Source organism: Leptodactylus fuscus, chromosome 4, assembly GCF_031893055.1.
Source record: "Leptodactylus fuscus isolate aLepFus1 chromosome 4, aLepFus1.hap2, whole genome shotgun sequence".
Classification (NCBI taxonomy): Eukaryota; Metazoa; Chordata; class Amphibia; order Anura; family Leptodactylidae; genus Leptodactylus; species Leptodactylus fuscus.
Genome location: NC_134268.1, coordinates 174,498,970 through 174,515,433, shown reverse-complemented (window position 1 = coordinate 174,515,433; position 16,464 = coordinate 174,498,970). Strand labels below are relative to the sequence as shown.

Here is a 16,464-nt window from a genome sequence, read left to right as displayed (position 1 = left end):
TGTGGTTTCTCTGGGGCGGGGTCTCTGTGTTAGTGTTACTGCCATGAGACCCTATGCACTGTTCACATGACAAAGATTTGAAATCCACAACTTTACAATAAGCGAGATGATATAAGAATTGTTACAAACAATGTGACAGCTTTTTAAGGTTCTACAGTATGTACATACATGAGGAGTAACACTATTTCTGGTCCTATATGTGCATGCTGTACGTTTAGTTTGTGCCATACAATACACTGCACACAGTAAGGTTAGGAAAATCTCCTCCATGAATGTCTTTCTTACTCAGAAGAACTGATCTGTGGTGATGGGAATAAAGTACTTTGGTTGTGATAGAAAGCTTTTGTTTAGTTCCAGATTCAGACGAAGCCTTTCTGTTTTCTCTTTGATTTGGTCTGATCTGACAATACTTAAAGTTTGCTGCAACTAATTCTTTAACTTACTAAAGGGCTTATTTCATGAAAAATATTTATACTATATCTGTTGGATAAATTGTTAATTGGTGGGGGTCTGGCCTCTGAGAACAGAGAGTGCTGCTGTGAATGAAGCCAAACCCTTTTCAGATGCTGATGCTCCTCCATTCCCATTCACCTTAGTAGAAGTGACAAAGAGCTGCACTTTGGCTGTCTCCAGCGCTTCCATTGAAGTAAATGGGAACCAGGATGAGTCAGTGGCCACCAAGGGTTTGGTTGCTTTCACAGTAGGGCTAAAACATCCCTAGTTCTTAGATTCAGTGAAAGTCTCAGCAGTAAGATCCCCATCTATCAGCAATACATTGTCTATCCTGTACTGAGAGTGTAAATATTTTTCATGGCACAACCCCTTTAACTTTATTATTAAAGTTTGCTGAAGCTGTATTAGTGCCTTCATATTGTGTCCAATAAAAACAATGCTACCACACTGCGCCTCTGAGAAGCAATAACTACACAGTGTGCCCTTTAATATACTAACATCACATGTTGTGCCCTCTGAGAATAATCGCTGCAAACAATGAAAATAACACTACACATGCCCCGTAAATATTTTCCCACACATGAAGTAAATGATATATACAGAGTTCCCTGAATACAATGCTATACCTGGTGCCCACTAAGACAAAATAAAACTATAATGTATGGCTATGGTGTCCTATGAAAACTACTTGTATACAGTCTCCATTAAAAAATGACCTTTATATTACCCTCTGCAGAAAAAACTATTGGTGGAAGGCTGTGCCTGGACTATGATGTAGCCATCTTAAAGGGGCACTATCATTAGGAAAAGTCATTTTTAACTAAGCACATACTTGCATAGCCTTTAGAAAGGCTATTCCACACATACTTTTTGTATGTAAATCACCTCAGTAGTTTTTGAATGAGCCTGTTTTTATTCATATGCTAATTAGCTTCCAGCGAGCACCAGAAGTCTCAGGGAGCACACTCTGCTGTTCTCTGCTGTGTGTGTGTGTGAGCAGGGAGATGAGTCCTCCAGAATTAGCTGCAGCCTGTGCTATACACCTAGCAGAGGGTGCTCGCTGAGACTTCCGGTGCTTGTTGCTGGCTAATTAGTATATGGATAAAACCAGGCTCTTTCGAAAACTGCTGAGGCAATTTACATACAAAAGGTAGATGTGGAATAGCCTTTCTAAAGGCTATGCAAGGTTGTGCTTAGCTAAAAACGACCATGGACTGTTTTTAATCCACTGGGAGTAAGCAGAAAAAAAGACAGGAAGCAGAGATATAGAAAACCGTGAGGAATTTATACAGAAAGTATATTGGAAAATTGTAGAACTTTCCAATATACAAACAATAACATTTCTCTTTCAATATTGGTCTAAAATTTGACAATCCCTTTAACCATCTGATGAAATATTACTTTGTCTAGAATCCATTCCCGTTCATGTTCATTGCAAGATGGTAATAATTTGCATTTCTACACTTACAATAGAAATCTAGCGTGCCTACGGCCATTAAAGTCGTCATGTGCTGACAGCTTATCCCCCATAATGTATTAAGTGCCCGCTGGCAGCGATGGCTAAATAATACCTCCTGTTACTTTGTACTTGTGACTCTTTCCACGTGGAATTATAATGACTGCGTTTAGAGGACAATTTATATGCGTGTGTTTGCTGCATCACCACGCTTGCTTTACTGCGTGTAGACGTGAGTAGAAGTGACTTGCTGTATTCCGCTGTGCTGCAAATGATCCGCTTATTTGGCCCAATGATTGGACGCATTTGTCTAAAAATACTAAATCACTTGAATGCTTATTTCTTGATACACACAGCTATCTGTTCAGAGCCCTAAGTCCTTCTGTTATTGTCTGACATTGTCGCCTCACTTAGTATGCTGTCTATGTCCTGCTGTAATTGTCATTGTCCTCTTTCATTCTTGCCACCATGTAAAAAGTTCCCTTGGGTGTTTGAAGTCTAGCCGATGAACCTGTAGGGTAATTGCTCCTGCCTTGGGCTTTGTAAGGAGAGAGGGATCTGTCTCACCGACTTGTCTTAGTAATTAAAACAGACTTCCAACAAATTACCGCCATCCCCTTAAAAGAGGCTTCAATATTAATTTATGAAAGCGCATACTAAATATAACGTGGAAGTAGTCTCTGTATATGAAGGGGTTAATGAGTTAAGTGTTTGACGTTGTGTATTGTATTATTAACCAGTCTACAGTAGGCTCGCTCATCTTTGCATTGTATGGACAGTGTCTACCGCCATCTTGTATTAGGAGTAGAAGTCCTTACCGTCTGGGACCCAGGAGTTCAGCTGCTTATGGCATTGCTATTTATCTAATATATAGGTTTCCAGTTCCTAGATATACTTTGTGTTAAATCTTGTAGCATAAGGTTAGATAAGACTAATACGCCCATACTATATGGACCTTATTACATTATCTTAGGATATTGCAAGTTTGGACGGAATTTGCAGCTATTCTATAAAATACAATTCAACCATTTTTAGGAAAAAAAATGTTGGACTCTATATGGAGTTTGAATAGTGGAAAACTCTGTCATCCGTATTCAGTCTGTCTTTTTTTCAGACCCAAAGACTTTAATGGTGTTTCCCAGGCTAAATAATTGATGACTTATCCTCAGGATACGCCATCATTGAAAGATTAGCAGAGGTCCAACAGTGAGACCCCTGCCCAATATGCTGTTTGAAGAGTCTTCAGCATTTATGTGACTGATATAGGCTATTCAGTACTTGCCAAGCACAGCACTATACATTTGTGCTTGGTATTACCACTGAGCCCTGTCACTAGAATGGGGCAGAGCAGCGATCAGGCCTTATGATGATGAATGTAATGTCGGAGCTCAGGAAGCGCCACTGCTGCATCAATCAGCTGATCTGCAGGGTCCCAGGTTTTGGATCTCCAGTTGATTATCCTAAGTGTTGCCCTAATATAAAGGGGTTTTCAGGATTACTTGAACACTCACTTGGAGATGGGGTAAAATATTAATAAAAAAAAAAAAGATATGGGGCTTAACTACCACTGGTCCTTGGTTCTGATGGCACATCTGTCCATGGGCAGCCCAGGCCAGAAGTGCAAAGATCAGATGACTGCTCCATCCAGTCACTGGACTCCGTGGTCACATGTTGAGTACTGGCGACGCAGGAGCAGTGATGCCTTTGTGTATCGAAAGGTAGTTTGTATGCAAGGCTTCCACTCCATATACATCTATGGGGCTAGTGTAGCGTACTCATCTCTGATGGTCTCCTAGAAGCCAATGGAGTAGTAGTCCCGCTATTCACACTTGTTACCTTGTAATCTTTGTTTTACAATCACTGGGCTCTGTGAATAGGAACTAGTTGTTGTTAGAGGGAAAACCCTATAACCTTTGCTAAATCTATATCTATACTTGGGTAATGAGAGTCATTGCTTTTTAGTATTCCTATTATCTCAGGTGTCACAGAAAAGGCATCAAATATAGATCAATGTTAGGGCCTGGATTCTCCAATTATTTCGCTGGTCTAATAGGTTATAGTAATAATATGTTAAAAATAAAAAAACGATGATGCCTCCGCTCAGGACTTTAGACTCCAGACTGTTATTGCTTAGAATATTTCCACCTTTTATATCTTTATTATTGTTTTTGCTCTTTAACGTTCGGTTTTGTTTTGAGAATGATTTGTGCCCGCCATCGAGACTGTTTTTTGACCTTGCTCATTGCCTTTTCTCAGCTTAAATCCCAATGGGGGGAAATTGCAGGTTTATTCTAGTTAGTGGTCCATAGAAAAATATGCATCATTGTGGTCAATTATGTGTTGATATAGTCAGCTTGTGTCCTTGACTACTGGGATCAACAACCCCATTCATGGAGATGGATGTACACCACAAAGTACTGCGAATGTAAAGAGTTTTTATGGCTTTCTCACATTATAAGCTGTGAGACGTGCACAATATTCGGTTCTCATAGTTTGCGGACATGTGTGAGGCTGTGAGGAGCGTCATCCCCTCCCATCTGCATCCACTATAGTAGCAGGAACTTTAAGGCTGAGGCCCCACGTTGTGGAAACGCAGCTTTTTTTGTTGCAGTTTTTTTGAGTCAAAGCCAAGAATGGCTACGAAAGGAATCGGGAACATAAAGGAAGTTTTTATACATCTCCCTTCTGCTCAATCCACTCCTGGCTTTGGCTCAAAAAAACTCAACAAAATCTGCATCAAAAGAAGCTGCTTTTCCGCAATGTGGGGCCTGAGCCTTAGAGGGTTTTTTTTTTAGGCAAAAAGCAGCAATACTTTTAATTAAAGTACATTATGTATTGAAATGAATGAAGTTATCTAAAAAGTTATTGACCATTTAAGCACTTGTAGCCAACTAAAACTGATGGCAAGAACAGAACTACCTGAAAGTAACACCATACCCTGGAATTATCGTAGTATATTCACTAAAGCTGTGTTGCCTAACCCATGGCCCATGGACCCCTTGCATGTGGTGCTCCATCTTTAGGCGGTTATGAATACCATTGTACTCTGGTAGAAATGATTCCATAGTATTCCATTGGCAATGGTCAACTATTTCTGTTACTCTGGCATTCCTCATATGACAATGGTTATATGTTTAATGGTCTTTCTATCTTTTAATATATACCGTGGCTCAGTACTTGCTGTCCTATCTCAAAGTGACACATGAGCAAGAATAAGGTGGTCGACGTCTGCACTAAAGTGACTGAACAGATGAAGAACTGGCTCCTTTTTTCATTGGCTTTCCAAACTGGTCCTTTGTATGCTGTGTATGGGAGGTGACAGAACCGATTCTGTAGTCTTCATTCATTCATTCATTCATTCATTCATTCATTCATTCATTCCAGGGCTAAGCAGAGGGAAATTGACAAAAATGATAAATGCAGGATATAAGTCACATATTGTCAGGAATAGCTTTACTCATCATATACACATGCAAATGATAGTTCTTCCATCTTGGCACCCTCATTAAGGGATCTCCAGACTGACTTGGTGAATACCTCCAAAGACTACAGCACTGGATACACAGTATGGGAGGGGCAACACGTTGGCTCAGTGGTTAGCACTGCAGCCTTGCAGTACTGGAGTCCTGGGGTCGAATCCTGCCAACAACAACATCTGCAAGGCATTTGTATGTTCTCCCTGTGTTTGCGTGGATTTCCTCCCATTCTACAAAGACATACTGATAGGGGGGGAAAAAAAAACTCCATGTGGAAGGGGGTTGGGCCTCCAAGACCTCTTCATTCAGGTTTGAATCCTCAGCCCCTTATGCCAATACGTGGTTGACCGCGTCCATCCTACAGCTATGATGCATAAGCACCTGAGGTTTCCCAACTGGAATATGAGCCCCCATAATACTAAACACCACTTTTTCAATTAAATGCTGCAACTATTGGTCTATCTAAAAGTATGATGGGGCTCAACATAGTGTCTCCTACAATGTGTTGTAACTGGTTTGATATTGAGTTCACTGACTGACCCCCCCCCCCCCCCTTAAAAGCCCACCTTGGCATTACAATGACAACTATTATGATCTCCTTTTGCAATCCCAAGCTTCGATTTTAGAGGTGATCTGGGGATATGTCTTCTGTTTTACCTTACGCTTCATGAGTTTTATGACTGGAAATCATTCCTTGCCCTGGAGTTCGTAAGGGGAAGTAATTTAATATAACAATTTCTGGCTTCAATTTACTATGTCCTTCGTTTTACTGTGGAAAACAAAATATGGGCAGAGACGCGCGGCTTGGTTATGGCTATTGTTTTATTGTTATTGGTACAATTAGTAACAGCTGCACTTTGTAGGATGCCAGCGCTGTGGTCTCTGTCCTCTGAAGACCCGCGTTCCCCTGCACTGACCCTTATCTTGTGTTTATGCTTGTGTTGCTATAAATATAGGGAAACGCGTTGGAAGCCTCTACTATTATTGCTGCAATTATTAGGATATTATGTAAAGAGCAGGGGTTGTAATCCCTGCTAAATACAACGTTATGCAAGAAACTTGTATAGAGATGCCCATAGAAACAAGACAACACGATCTATAAAGGAGCCTGTTCTTTTCTTGTAAATTACAAAATGGGAATAACAGATTTTGGTTTTGAACATTTCAAGATCTTAAAATGAAAAATGTAACTAAGCAGAGAACCATATAAGTCATATCTGTGATTCATCTGCCATAGCGCAAAAGAGCAGGATACATTGTAGGGGTCTCAAAGGAGAGTGTCTGTCTGTCTGTCTGTCTGTCTATGCAGAAATAACACATGGCCCAGACTTACTATTGTGGATACAGCTGCAAATGTGGTGCATTTTAGCATGTTTGTGCATCTAGTTTGGGCTTAATTTTCGACTTGTTGGTCATATGGCTGTGGATTCTCACGAAAAAGTGGGCATGGATTAAATGTGCCAAATTTAGGTAAAAAAGTTCTGGCTCAATATAAGCTAACTAAAAGGTGGTATAAAGGTGGCTAGACAGTCTAAAACATGGCAGGTTTATCACCTGGCATAAGGTACTGAAAACTCTGGTGTACTTTGCCTGTTTCTTTTCGCAGTCTCATTTCTGTCTCTTGATAAGTTTGGGCCAGAACAGTGGCGTAGCTGCCACAGGGCCTGGGACATTAGGGGGCCCGGTGACAGCCGCTACCGCTGCGTTTTTTTCTTAATAAGCCTTCCTGGCTGGAATCTACCAGTAATGGACCCTATTTACTTACTGATCCTGACTGGGCCGGGATCGGTAAGTGACACCGCGGGCCCCGCAAAGACTATTATTATACTCGGGTGGGGGAGGGGAGTGTGTGTCTTTGCAGACCCCCGAGTATAATGATCGGAGGCCCGGGAGAGGTAAGAAACATAAACTGTTACTTACCTCTCCAGGCTCTGGGCAGGCTTTGGCCTAGTTGTCTAACATCTCTGACGTTCCATGACCCCGGCCTGCTTCCCGGGTCATGGGACGTCCGACATCATTGAAGAAGGACGACGGCGGAGGCTGACAGCGTTGGAGGGACAGGTAAATAACAGTAGTTTTTTATGTTTTTATTCTCCCGGGTCTCCGATTTATTATACTCTGGGGTCTGAAAAGACCCCAGAGTATAATAATTGTTTATGGGTGTCCACAGTGGAGAATAATACTGAGTGCAGGATCAACTATGGGACATAATACTGTGTGCAGGGGCCACTGATGGACATAATACTGTGTGCAGGGGCCACTAAGGGACATAATACTGTGTGCAGGGGCCACTAGGGGACATAATACTGTGTGCAGGGGCCACTAGGGGACATAATAGAGCACACAGGAATGCGGAGGAGGGGGTCGGTCGAGGCCTTCGGGGGGGGGTGTGCATGTCAAAAGTTCGCCACGGGACCCTGCCATTCCTAGTTATGCCACTGGGCCAGGATGTTCTTACTTCAGAACGTACTTGGGGTAAGTGTACATGGTTTTTCAAGCAGAATTTGAGTTGTTTGCTAGCTTGATCTGCTACAAAATCCACCTTTTAGACCAGGGCTTACGCATTCCTCTATAGTGGATGGGATTCTGGAGAATGCTAGCGATTCATACTCTGCGTAGCATGACAATTATACCTACAGACAAGCTGGCGGTTTCTCTATAAGTGTAATGAAAGCTGAACATCTGCACAGGAAACCCTTTGCAGACTTTTTGTGAAAACCGCTGCCAGAAAACTGCTGTGTGTTGTTGCTGTGGTTTTTCCTGCGACGCCTTTTTGCTGCAGCCTGTTACATGGGTCCTTAGCCTTAAGGTTCCACATTGCATAAACAAGCTTTTTATTTATTGCAGATTTTACTGCATTTTTTGAGCCAAAAAATGGCTGCAAAAGGATTGGGAAATGTATAAAAAGTGCAGCAAAATCTGCAACAAAAGAAGCTGCTCTTCTGCAACATTGGGCATTAGTCAGAAGGAGGGGTTTTGTAGGAGATTTTGAGACAAAAAATATAGGCTTAGGCTACATTTAGATAACATCAATTTTTCACTGTCATCTTGCACCCAAGGGGCTCTTGTTATCATGGATCACCCATACATTTGAGCATATGGAGGAATCCATGAAATCAGAAATAATAACACAAACTCATGACCATTATTCACCATGAATGTAGCCTAAATATGTCTATCATTCATTTCAGTCTGAAGCAGATTTTTTTTTACAAAAAAACAAAACAGAACACAGTGTGAATATGCCCATAGGGTGATCTTACAGATTGCATCACCCATCTATAAACCAGATCTACGATGACTAATCCACCCCACCGAACTGTATGTTCTTCCACAGTCCATTTTTAAATATGTATATGATGCCCATGTATAAACTGTATATAAATTTTAAAAAATGGAAAAAAATAAATCCTTTGCACTTGGTTGTTTTAAATTAATCATAAAAGTCTATTAATGAGTTTCAAGGTCAAGTCCATTCTTTAGATCATCTAGACACATAGGTCTCATTTATAAAGACCCTTCCAACAAAGGATTCATCCTGTTTAAGCACTTCGCCATTTTATGATTGTTTTCTAATATTCAACATTATTTATAGTATCCCTGCTATTATATGTAGTGCCTTATTCACATGTATAATAACTATTGTGACTTTGACTTTATTAATACTTAATACGCCTGCAGTACTTGTTTCCAGCTTCTTCTCTAGTGCCCTTCCAGTCAGTGCAGAAATAAAAGAATAGCCCAATGCTTGTTTTTAAGCCTTGTGTTGTCAATGTCTAGAATCCTTTATGTAATTTTTTTTATTTAAAAAAAAATTCCAAAACCCTTAATAGCTCTTAAATTTGAAATCCTGTTTTCTTAGAAATGGTGCAGCTAAATATAACGTATGGGTTTTTTTTGTAGTTGTTTGCAACCAAGACTCATGTAAACCCAATATGTAGTCACGTATACCGTGAGTTATCACAGTGTAACTGTATGAAAATGTAGTCATATGAGCGAATGGTTCTCGTGTGGTTTATTTGTTTCTATAAAAAGCTGCAAAAGTCAGACAGGAAATAAGAAACGAGAACTATTTTCAGGCCATAAGATGCACATATGACATTAAGGTTGCATTGTTTCTTTATGTTTCTAGAGTTCATGGGTGCCTGCAATTTTCAGGGTTTTTTTTTTTTTTTTTTTGTAATATACTGGAAGCATACAACATATGTGGAAAAATTCTGCAAAGTATTTCTGAAATAGAAGTGATAATAGTTTATTTTTGACAATGAACAAAAGAGCAATCTAAATTCGATCAATATCTGGTGTGCCCCCCCCCCCCATCCTTTGAAGGTGGAGATCTGGAAGTGATAATATGGCCCTCTCAGATCCCTGATCTCACCATCATTCAGTCTTTCCGGGATTACATGAAGAAATAGAAGGATTGGAGCAAGCCTACATCCACAGAATATCTGTGCTTAGATCTCCAAGATGTTTGGAACAACCTCCCTGCCAAGCTCCTTCAAAAACTGTCTGCAAGTGTATCAAGAAGAATTGATGCTGTTTTGACAAAGGGCGGTGACACCAAATATTGATGTGAAATAGATTTGGTTTTGGGTTCATTCTTTTAATTATTTGACAACAAACCCCCCCAAAACTATTATCTATTATCTTCTATTTTTGAAAGGATTCTTCCTTTTAACTTTTCCACAGCACTTTATATTGTGTCTGTATCCATAGCTTGTAGCATTTCCTTCACTGTATGCGTGTGTGTAACTACATACACACACAATTCTAAAAGTGGTAAGTTTTTGGTAAAATTTGGTATTCCTATTGCAAATGTTCCATATATTGTACCATAAATATGACCTATGGAACTTTTTTCTTTTCCCAAATGACTACTCTACTGATCTTTCATAGGCCTACAGCCTTCAGGTTCTGTTTTCGGCTTTCAAGCCTGTATTATCATACCGATGTGTACCCTGTTTCTTCTCCAGTTCATCCAGCCATCATCATACCAGTCACATTGTCATTGCCCATCTGATTCCTATGGGTTGCCATGAGTCGTTTAGATTGACAAGTTGATTCCTGACTATGTATGAAAGACTGTGTCCAGGCCACAAATTCTGGAAACTCTAGTTATTCAGTCATATCATTGAGGAGGAACGTCCTGGCAGAACTATAACTAGATATATCCACTTAATCTGTCTTTGGAGCTCACAGCTAGTATAGCATTGTGGACTGTACGTAGATTTTCATAGTTCCTCGATTGACTTATGGGGTGTTTTAGCCTAAAATATGATCTGTTCTCTGGCTAGATTATAAATAGATATGAGCGAGTACTGTTCGGATCAGCCGATCCGAACAGCACGCTCCATAGAAATGAATGGATGCACCTGGTACTTCTGCTTTGACGGCAGCCGGCCACTTAACCCCCCGCGTGCCGGCTACGTCCATTCATTTCTATGCGAGCGTGCTGTTCGGATCGGTTGATCCGAACAGTGCTCGCTCATCTCCAATTATAAATGTTAGATTGGTGGTTATTCAACTTCAGGCACCCCCACCAATCTTTGTGTTCATTCATTAGTTTCCTGGGCACTGAATGGAATAGAAACGCACATGTGTTTTTTTTTATTTTTTTATTTTATTTATGCACATTTTTCCCTATCGGTACGTCTTTTTGGAATATGGGATGAAAATCCACACAAACATGGGAGAACATACAAACTCCTTGCAGATGGTTTTTTGCCCTTGGCAGGATTCGAACCAAGAACTCCAGCGCTGTAAAGCTGCAGTGCTAACCACTGAGCCACCGCGTGGCCCCGGCAATGCACATGTTTGTCAGCTGTTGCATTCAGATGGAACCTTAACACAGTGGTATACCCTCAGTGAGAGGGGTCACTGAATGGTAGGGGCTCTACTGGATATGTGATCCATGCTTTGTGCTGCAATACCTCTTACAATTTCTGGGTGAATGAGTCAAGAAGATATTCCTTATTTTCCACAGCTGTATAACATGGGATCCACTCAACGATAATTGGATTGCTCTTCTAGTACCGTATTTTATGGATTATAAGGCGCACTGGACTATAAGGCGCATTGCCCATGAGCGCCTTATAGTCCGTCTCGGTTTATATATAAGGCGCACCGGACTATAAGCCGCAGTCTGGTGCGCATTATATGTTATTGAAAGCGGCGGCAGGCAGACTTTGCCAGCGGCCGCTTAACCCCCCGCGTGCCAGCCGCTTCTATTGGAAGCGCTCGGCAGGCGAGGAGGGGCTCTATCAGCAAAATCATGCTGATAGAGCCCAACCGTAAAAGTTAGATTAAACTACACCCCCTTCCCCCCCGTTTTAAAATAAAAGCCTGAAACAGAATGTGAAACTTACCAAGCGGTGCAGGGTGGGCGGGCATTCAGGCCTCCTCTTCCTCCGATGTTCCGTCCTCCTCCTCCTCCGCCGCTCGCTAACTGATAATGGCCTGGGCGCATGCGCAGTAGCCGTAGTAGAAGCATTATGATATTGCGCATGCGCCCAGGCCATTATCAGTTCGCGAGTGCCGGAGGAAGTGGTCAGGACATCGGAGGAAGAGGAGGCCTGAATGCCCGCCCTGCACCGCTCGGTAAGTTTCACGTTCTGTTTCAGGCCGGCGTGACAGCAGGGCTGCCGGACACTTCCCATTCATTTCTATGGGAGCCGGCATGCGAGTGCTCCCCATAGAAATGAATGGACTGCTTTTTTCCATTCATTTCTATGGGGAGCGCTCGCATGCCGGCTCCCATAGAAATGAATAGGAAGTGTCCGGCAGCCCTGCTGTAACGCCGGCGTGTACGGCTGTGATACACGTCGGCGTTCCGTAGTGTGAATGCACCCTTACGGTGCCTTTTATGTATGTATGGAAGCGGCACGCAGACTTTGCCGCCGCTTCCATCCATATATAAGGCGCACCGGACTATAAGCCGCACTTACGATTTCTGAGGAAATCATAGGTTTTTATGTGCGCCTTATAGTCCGGAAAATACGGTACAATACAAGGCGTATTGTATCTATACACATATGTCTCCTTATACTATGAGACTGAGGCTCCTTACTGACATTTACTGTATTGAATAAGATCCCATGCTCTCAACTCTGTCCCTTTTTAAGATAATTGTGCATTCTCATCCCTTTCGCAATGAGAAACTTGTTTGCATCTGCATTTTACACCAGCTGATGCAAAGTAAATTGAGGAAGAAGGATCGCTACTATTAGACAGGGCTGTTATTGGGAATGGACGTTCTTGTTTCCTCGCTTCTTTCTGATAATGTAAAATACCCTAAAAGTGTAGCTAAATGTATACAGTACAAATGAATTTTGTATGGTAGATATAGGACTAAACAGAAGATATTGAAGGCTCTCTAATGTTCAAAACTGCCTTCATGTCAATTGATAAGCCTGAGACTGCACTACTGAGAGATTCTGATCACATGTGCCTTTCCAATTCCTGTCTGGTGACGATCTGGCATGGAGACAGTCAGCGTCTTCAATGTTCATGTCCTGCCTACCTTTTAGAAGTGTCAGTTTTTTTGTGTGTCTCCATAGTATGTGTGATCGGGATTGTAGGCACATATGTATCCAGTTTATGAAAGCGACCACAATGCACTAATTGCTACAAATTTTTTAAAACACACCTAAGGCTCAACAGTGTATTGCAGCTAAAAAACATTGCAAAATTAACATGCTGCTGTTTTCAAAGACACAGCTTTTGTACTGGTCTTTTTACTGCAGTTTGTGCATTACATTTTTGGAATCTCAATCACTTTACTGGTACTGGAAAATGCTGTATTTTTTCTGCTGCGTTCCCCATATATTGAGGCCTTGGCTTTAAAGTGTAAGGACTTTTAGGACAAAAATAGACTTCAGTGCTAACTTCTAAAGTTCATTTATTTTGCACTATAAATGTCATGTATTTTGAACGGCTTCACATTCAGCGAGTTACACAAAATAAGTTATGTAAGACTGAGTTCATATTTGCATTGTCGTTTCACTGAATGTAAACCGAACCTGATGGCGTTTCGGATAGGTCATATGATAGACCACCCGCCCTATAAAGGGGTCTGTTGGGCTCTGTCATGCTGTCTGCTGTTTTGCAAGAAAAAATAACTGCACCATGTTCTGTTTCTTTCTGGAAATAAAGTGATGGAATTTGCAGCAGAGGCTCCAAAGCAGATGTGAACTCAGCCTAAGGAAGACAATGAATAGTAGAATATAAAATACAACAAGATGCCAGCTTGTCTAGACAGTGGAAAATAACAGTATAGCAGTGAATCTTCACCCCTAAGTATAAATAACTAGCTGGTACCCGTGACTTCGTCTGCGGTGATTGTAGAAGTGGGTATATACAGGCGCGGGTAAGGTTTTCGTAGTGTGTATAAGGTATGGGATATAAAATGTAACTGTGTATCTTGTTGTTGCTGTAATTCTGAGAGCACATGAGACTTTTGTGTTGAATGTAATTTGTATTTCAGCCGCTATACGGTGTTGGTATAAACTGTACATAGTGACTTTGGGACAGAGGTATTTCAGGTTAATATACTTCGATATACGACATTATATGATTTGTTATTTTCCGCCAGTACATGTAAGTTTTGGGCACAGGATACTCTTGAGTAAGCAACATAAAGTCTGGCCCTGTGCATGACAGTTTAGTAACTCCATGTGCCTCTTATTAATAGCAATTAACCCCATCATGTCCCTCACATTAACCCCAGTGTAAGAGTTACTGATAGAGATGAGCGAGTACTGTTGGGATCAGCCGATCCGAACAGCACGCTCGCATAGAAATGAATGGACGTAGCCGGCACGCGGGGGGTTAAGCGTGCCGGCTACGTCCAAGCGGAAGTACTAGGTGCATCCATTCATTTCTATGGAGCGTGCTGTTCAGATCGGCTGATCCCAACAGTACTCGCTCATCTCTAGTTACTGATATGTGAGAGACTTGGAGGTAATAATTAAGTATCTTACTGAGGTCTTTTATTAGTACCTCCATATGTCTCACATATTATTAACCTTTTTATGGGGCACACAGGGGTTAATATGAGGGACATGATGGGGTTTATTCCTATTAATGTGAGGTACATGGAGTTACTAACACTAAACTAATAACCCCATGCCTGACATTAATGAGAATAGGAAGTAAAGGAAGGAGCTGTGTGTTTCTTACTTTCAGTTTGCTAGCAGCTTCGGCAGGAGCTATCACTATAGCAGGCAGAGACCTGAGCGATTAAGCTCCACCCCCTGGGTTTCCTGCACCCCTCTCAAAGGGGAGTGTCCTTATGCCTCAGCTCTAGCAGAGACTTTATTTAACTCTTGCAGGTCCTGTGCTGCTGGCATGCCAGTGAAATATGGCAGGAGTGCCACTCTTGGCATGTGTGCCAGGGGTTGCTGACCTCTGCTGTAGGGGGTAATATGAATGTTGTGGCTTGCTATGGTCCAAAGTGTGTGAGATTGCAGAGATAGTGATGTGAGTTTGGGTTTTGTGGGGGTCCTGGGAAAAACGTATGTGCGCTATTGTGACGAAAAGTAGCCTATTGCGCAATCGAGTGTAGGGACTATGTTTGTGGAAAATTTCAGCCAAATCGGTGGAGCGGTTTTTGCGTGATTGACCGCCAAACATCCAAAGGGTCCTGGGAAAAACGTATGTGCGCTATTGTGACGAAAAGTAGCCTATTGCGCAATCGAGTGTAGGGACTATGTTTGTGGAAAATTTCAGCCAAATCGGGGTCCAAAGTGTGTGAGATTGCAGAGATAGTGATGTGAGTTTGGGGTTTGTGGGGGTCCTGGGAAAAACGTATGTGCGCTATTGTGACGAAAAGTAGCCTATTGCGCAATGGGGTGTATTAACTATGTTTGTGGAAAATTTCAGCCAAATCTGTCAAGCGGGTTTTGCGTGATTGACTAACAAACATCCGAACACACAAACCCACAAACATCCAAACTCACAAACTTTCACATTTATAATATTAACCCCTTAAGGACCAGGCCATTTTTTGGTTTCGCATTTTCGTTTTTCCCTCCTCACATTTCAAGAGCCATAACTTTTTCATTTTTCAGTTCACAGAGTCACATGATAGCTTATTGTTTGCGGGACAAATTGTACTTTGTAATGGCACCATTCAATATGCTGTGCAATGTACTGGGAAGCTGGAAAAAAATTCAGAATGAGGCGCAATTGGAGAAAAAATGCATTTGCGCCATTTTCTTATGGGTTTAATTTTTACAGCATTCACTGTTTGGTACAAATGACATGTTACCTGTGTTCTACGTGTCAGTACAAACGCGGTGATACCAAATTTATATAGTATTTGAAATTTTTTGATACTTTTAAAAAAATGATAAACTTTGCAAAATAGAAAAAAAAATTTGTGTCATCATGTTCTAACACCTGTAACTTTTTCATATTTCCATGTATGGAGCTGGTTGTGGTGTCTTTTTATGCGGGACAAGATGACGTTTCTATTGATACCATTTGGGGAAAGATCTGATGGTTTGATCACTTTTTATTCAATTTTTTATAGGAGGCAAAGTGTTGAAAAAAACGCTTTTTGGCTGTTTTTATTTTTTTTGCCGCTACGCCGTTCGCAGTACGGGATAAATGTTTTAATATTCTAATAGTTCAGGCATTTTGGAGCGCAGGGATACCTAATATGTTTATGTTTAATGTTCTTTAATTACTTTTATAGCTGATCTAGGGAAAGGGGGGTGATTTGAACTTTTATATTTTTTTTATTTTTTTAATACTTTTAAAAACTTTTTTTTTTCTTCTGTTACATTTATGATCAGACCCCTTAGGTACCTTGAAACCTAGGGAGTCTGATCGCTCATACTATTCACTGCAATACTACAGTATTGCAGTGAATAGGAAAATCGCAGCACTTCTATTAGACGATGCCTCTGGCATCGTCTAATAGATCTCGTGCAGAGACAAGCCTGGAAGCCTTCAATAGGCTTCCGGCTGTCATAGCAACCGATCACCGCCCTCTTGTGACGTTCAGGAGGGCGGCGATCGGCAAAACATGGCGGCGCCCATGCCGCCGGCGCCGTTTACACACTGCGGTCACGTTTG

General features: G+C 41.4%; 1 protein-coding gene across 1 annotated transcript in view; it reads left to right on the top strand.

Annotated features, from left to right (window-relative positions):
• Window positions 1–16,464, top strand: part of PLCL2 (phospholipase C like 2) — a 136,435-nt gene that overhangs the window by 30,975 nt on the left and 88,996 nt on the right. The gene's annotated exons all lie outside the window — the stretch shown is intronic.